Source organism: Vitis riparia, chromosome 12 (genome assembly GCF_004353265.1).
Source record: "Vitis riparia cultivar Riparia Gloire de Montpellier isolate 1030 chromosome 12, EGFV_Vit.rip_1.0, whole genome shotgun sequence".
NCBI lineage: Eukaryota > Viridiplantae > Streptophyta > Magnoliopsida > Vitales > Vitaceae > Vitis > Vitis riparia.
This window is the reverse complement of record NC_048442.1, coordinates 7,484,258-7,490,204: the sequence shown is the minus strand read 5'-3', so window position 1 is coordinate 7,490,204 and position 5,947 is coordinate 7,484,258. Positions and strand designations below refer to the sequence as shown.

At 35.6% G+C, this 5,947-nt stretch overlaps 1 long non-coding RNA gene across 1 annotated transcript; it reads left to right on the top strand.

Annotated features, from left to right (window-relative positions):
- The first annotated feature begins 2,294 nt into the window (after positions 1-2,294).
- Positions 2,295-5,424, top strand: LOC117926366. The gene is made up of 3 exons (XR_004653119.1): positions 2,295-2,365; positions 5,093-5,165; positions 5,253-5,424. It is a non-coding gene; the product is annotated as an uncharacterized LOC117926366 (long non-coding RNA).
- The last annotated feature ends 523 nt before the right edge of the window (positions 5,425-5,947 follow it).

The following is a 5,947-nucleotide window of genomic DNA, read 5'->3' as shown; positions in this document are numbered from 1 at the left end:
CTTAAAGTTTAAAAGAAAATAAAATTTGTTTTAAAAGTGTTTGAAACTAAATTAACATAAACTAATTAAAAATGGAAGAAAGAAAGTTTCTCAGAGCTAAGGATTGCTAGGATCAAGTTTAGAATGCAAAGTGGAAAATTCCGGATTTTTCTCCTCGCATTGGGGATTTAACCTATAGTTATTTCCCGAACCGGTATAGGTTTAACAATGAAGATTTAATCCATAAAAGGTCAATAGAAATGGTAGTCAAGGTCCATTAATGGCTTTAGACACTATGGGTCTTCACCTTGAACCACTTTCCAATGGCTCGTACATGATAACTAATGGACTAATATGGATCTAGCAATAAGCATCCACAGAGACCTGAAGCTTACCATGTATTGGCCATTCAAAGTGATTCTAAGGGATTTAAAGCAAAACTTTGGATTTAAAAGCCATTTATGAACTTCAACTACCTGTATTTAAGGCACGAGCGTTTTCCACCTTTGCATCTGGACTTTTCACCTAGCTTCCTTCACTCTAAGAAACCAAGAGTTTAGCCTCTCATCCTCTGAGAAAACATCCTCAGAGGTTGTTTGGCTTCCAAGAAAAAGAAAATAGTAAAGAGAAAATAGAAAACGAGAGAGCTCTGTATATTTCTAAGTGTTAAGCATAACACGTGTGATACCTGTCTTCAAGAGGTGATTTCCACCCCTTATATAGTTTTTACAAAAGCAAAGCTTGTGATTGGCTTGTTACAAGGAGAAGAAAGGAAATTACATCAAAAAATACTTAAGAAAATATCTAAAGTGGAGTCGGCAAAAACAGAGGAGAATTCGCACCACGCATGGGGTGTGCGAAATTTTCGCACACCTGAAGGGGGTGTGCGAGTGGTGTGCGAGTTTTGCACACCATTCGCACACCTTTCGCACACCTGGAGCAGTTGTCTTCCGAAGGCCATATCTTCCTCGTTTCAGCTCCAAATCGTACACGGTTTGAAGCATTGGATTCTTGACTTCCTGATCTTTGAAATGGTATATAGCATGTAGAAAATGGACTTCGGGAAGTACTCCAAAAGTGCCAAAGAAGACTGCAGCTGCTGTCCTCTGTTTTCCTCCTTGCTTCTCTTTGCTTCTCTTTGCTTTTCTTTGCTTTTCTTTGCTTTTCTTCTTTGGTTGGCTTGTCTTAATGATCCAAAAAGATGTCAAAACACTAAAACTAGCCACAAATATGATTAGAAGTCATTGCTAGGTCCTTAACATGCCAATTGGAATAAAGATGAAGAATTACTACACAAAAGTGCTTAAAACATAATGACTTGAAGGTGTAAAATAGCACTTTTTGGGTAGTAATCAGAACTTATGAAAGATGAAAAATGAAATAAACAAAACACACAACAATGAAGGCTGAAAGAATTAGGCTTGAAATCTTCAACAATGAAGGCTGAAAAACTTGAACTAAAATCAACAATGAAGGTTGATGAAGAATGTCCAAAGTGGCTCTGATATAATGTGGGAGAAAGTGGTAAGAAATTCTTATTCAATCAGCTGTTACAATCCTAATTTATATCCTATATTTACAACGAACTTTAAGGAAAAAAATAAACTAATAATCCCTATAAATCATGACAATCCTTATAAATCAGGGATTATTCTTCCTAATCTAATTTACAGCTATATACACTTTCCTAATTTAATTTACAGCTATATAAAATTACATAAATGTATACAAGAGACCCCAATTAAGAAAATTCAGATTTCTAACATTGCATATGTTCTGTGTACCTTTTTTTATTTTTTCCCTATGGGTAAAATATGAGAATATATTAAAGGAGGCAACAATGCACAAACGTAATATACAAAAAGCGCTCAAAGTTAGAATGAAAGCAAAGAGTGTGCATGGGAAAACCAACCAGACACACCACCTAACACCCCAGAAAATCAGATTGTTCCTAGCCAACTCTCAAGCTCCCAAAAAGTGTCCTGTGTACCTTAGGTGAGCTCTTTCTTTGGGCGCTTTGTTATATAATATTATCATTGCCTATCAAAAGAGCACCATCTTATGGCTTTCTTCAACCCATGGGTTATATAATTCACTGTGTAAATGATCAATGGCTAAATTTTTCTTTTTCTTTTGGGGGAATTTTTGTCTTTCATGTTGTCATTTAAGTATTTCTTCCTTTATGATCTGGCTCTAATTTTCCTTCTTTATGCACTTGATCTTTCCAGGATGACTCTAAACTTTATATCTTCCTTGAGCTTGTGACGAAAGGTTCACTTTTAAGTCTTTATCTAAAGTATCATTTGCAAGAAAGCCAAGCCTGGGCCTACACAAAGCAGATTTTAAATGGTTTGAGATATCTACATGAGCAAAATGTAGTTCACAGGTGATACAAATGATCTTACTGCTTAATTATTTGGTCATATTCATCTTTGCATTTATCTATATATTTATTTCTGTTTTCTTGTTTTCTCAGCATTTCTTTTTGATGTATTGCTTTGAACATGTTTTGATTATTTCCATTCTCTTGCCTTAGCCACCAAGATGTTGAATTAATGTGCATGAACTACACAATACCTGGATGCACAACTTGCTTATTTAGAGAAAATCGGTTCACTCTATTGTGGAAGTTTTCTTGTTTCTTCGATTTATTTATTTATTTCCCATCCTTGCTGTAGTGTTTCCAAATTGAAATTCTCAATCTTATTGGAGAGTGTAGTTGTTTCCATTTGCTAATTAGAGTTATTGATGATTTTATATTTTGTTTTACAGTGTTATGATGCCAGAAATAGGCCAGATTTAGCTGAGAATGGAAAAGGGAACACACACACACACACACACACACACACAGTGGACATATGTTCACCTCTGATGACACATTTATACTTTCTCTGACATGATAATTGTACTTGCCCTCTTTCAGAAAAAAACAAAAGAGGAAAAAAGGAGTTGAGGGCATGGATGTTAATCATCATCATTTTGACATAACTGTAATGAGATCAATTTCTATTCAAAGCCTTTTGAGAATATCTTGAAGTTGTTCTGTGGACTTAACATTTTGAGTGATAATTAAGTATAGAGCATAGTATATCCTAATAAGCTATTCCTCTCCTAAAATATACCGTTTTTTATATTTCAAGTTGTGATTTGGTTTATCCTATAACAACTTCATTTGTGAAATAACTACAAGGAACCCCTTCTCCATCTCTATTTGAGTTGCATCATGCAGTTAGCTGCATTAAACATCAATTTGTATTATGTCAATGTTGGGTCTTGCTTGCATCCACATCTACCTTTTTACTTTCCTAGGTGGCTGCATTTTATTTCCCTTCAATGAGTGAATTATAAGAGGAAGAAGCACTTTCTCTCTCATTTAGTCTATCTGTCCCTCTCTCTGCAAAGAATCTCATCTCCATTTGACTCATTCTCAATCTCCCTTCATAGGAACTTTTGAACCTTGAAATGGAATTGAAAATTGTTTGATATCTCTCTCTCTCTCCCATTCTCCCTGCCCTTATTTCTCACTCTCCCTTGGCCCCTTTCTTTCCCTATTTACTCATTTTCAACCTCCCTTCATAGGAAATTCTGAAATTTGAAATGGAATTCCTTTCCTGCTCTCACTATGCCCTTTGCTTCCCCAATTCACTTATAGATTCATTCTTAATCTCCCTTCATAGGAACTCTTGAAATGTCAAATGGAGTAAAAAAATTTTGGATCTCTCCCTCTATCCTGCATGCTTCCTCAGCCCCCTCCCTCTTCCTTTGCCACTACCTTCTATTGACTCATTCTCAATCCCCCTTCATAGGTGTTTTTGAACCTTGAAATGGAATTGAAATTTTTTGGATCTTTCCCTCCCCTTCTTGCTCCCCCTCTCTTCCTCTTCCCTCATTGACCTGTTCTCAATCTCTTTTCAAGGGAACTTTTGAACCTTGAAATGGAATTAACAAATTTCTTGGCTCTCTTCCTCTCCCCATTCCCTCCGTTTCCTTCCCCAACTAGCTTAATTTTAATCTCCCTTCATGTTTTGAACCATGAAAAGCAACTCCTCTATCTCTTTTTCCCCTTCCCTCCACCCCCTCATTTCCTTATTGATTCATTCCCAATCTTCCCTATAAGGAACTTTTGAACCTTGAAATGGAATTTAAAAATTTTGGATCTCTCCTCCCCTTTGTCCTAACCTTTTTTTCCTCTCTCCCTATTGACTCATTCTCAGTCTTCCTTAATAGGAACTCTGGAAACTTGAAATGAAATTAACAAACTTTTTTCTCTGTCTTCCCCATCATCCTCTCTTCCTTTGATTAGCTCAATTTGATCTATGTTCATGTTTTGAATCATGAAAAGAAGCTTATTCCTCTTCTCCCCCAGCTTTCCTTCTCTTTCTTTTCCCTTTCCTTCCATTCCTGGCTGCTTTGATCATAATCTCACTTCATGAGAAATTTGGAACCATGCCGAGCAATTTCTCTCTGTGCGGCTATGCCTTCCCCCTTTCCACCGCAACTCTCTGTCCATTCCTCCTAGTGCAACTGACTCCACCCAATCTTCTTGTATGGAAACTTTTGAATGATTAAATGTTTCTCTCTCACTCTCTCCTGTCTTATCCTTGCATAATGTAAACATAGTATTACCTCACTTCCTTGCTTCCATCCTGCAGTGATTGACTCAATCTCAATCTTCCTTCATGAGAACTTTTGAACACTTACATCTCTCTCTCTCTCTCTCTCTCTCTCTCTCTCCCTCATGTTGTCCTTGAATAAGTAAACATAGTACTTATGGAGGGAAATACAAGTTCTAAATCTATGTTGTTTCCACCATAGTCGACTACAAATCTCCAATCAAGTTCGCTAAATGACTGTCATACAACCAAAGGAGCAAGTGTTGTGTCAATAGTGTGGCTTAGAATAGCAAATATCTATTGGGTGAGGTGTAACTGCAATGCTTTTGTGCAATAATCACAAGGATAGAACTATGGATTTGTGTGTGTGTGTGTGTATGTATGTTGGGGGGTGGAGAATATGAAAGGAAGATTTGAAAGCACAATTTTCTGAGTATTTTTCTTAATTATAGATATTTTTTTTTTGTTCTAAGAGTAATCTTTTCTCTTTCATTTTCAAGGGATATCAAATGTGCTAATATATTGGTGGATGTACATGGATCTGTGAAAATTACAGATTTTGGATTGGCAAAGGTTGTTTCCTTCAGTAGAGCTACAATCTTCATTGTTTCTAATTGCTGAATGATATAACATAATATTTCTGGTTGTTTATCTTCTTAGGCAACCAAATTGAATGATGTAAAATCTTGTAGAGGGACACCATTCTGGATGGCCCCAGAGGTTTGCTTCCTTCCTTTTGATATCTTCATTTTTATGAACAATTCATGTTCTGAATTGGATTGAGAACTATATTTACTCAACTGTCTTTCAGCATGCTTGTGATGCAGTCCCTAGAACCATCTTTAGTAAGTGATTTATGCAGAAAAAGAAGTGATATAACTCAACTAAATTATGGAGTAGTTCAGTTGTTTCTTGGAAAATCTGTTTCTATCAATTAATTGATTAGTTTTTATTTTTTTTGAACTGTTGCTCGGAGCTAAGGGAGACTTAGCTGATGTCATCTCTTATTTGCATTTTTCTATCAATGCATTTAGATTTGCCATCATGTATGAGGTGTTAATAATTCCACACAACTAGCTACCAATGCACTCGCGTTAGTAGATGTATGGAACTACAGAATTCTCATATTAGTCTGAATTGGTGATTCCTTTTCTGAGAAGTGGAAGCCTTGGCTTCATTATTTGTTATGGGAAAATCAGTCTAATACAAAAAGATTAATAAAAGGATTATGCAGTTAGGTCCTAGTTAATTTACTCCATTGCCATCCTTATAACCAATCTTATTTACAATGTTTTTTTTATTTTTTTATTTTTTAGATTTTAATTTAATATTTTTTTGTTTCTTTTAAAAAAAAA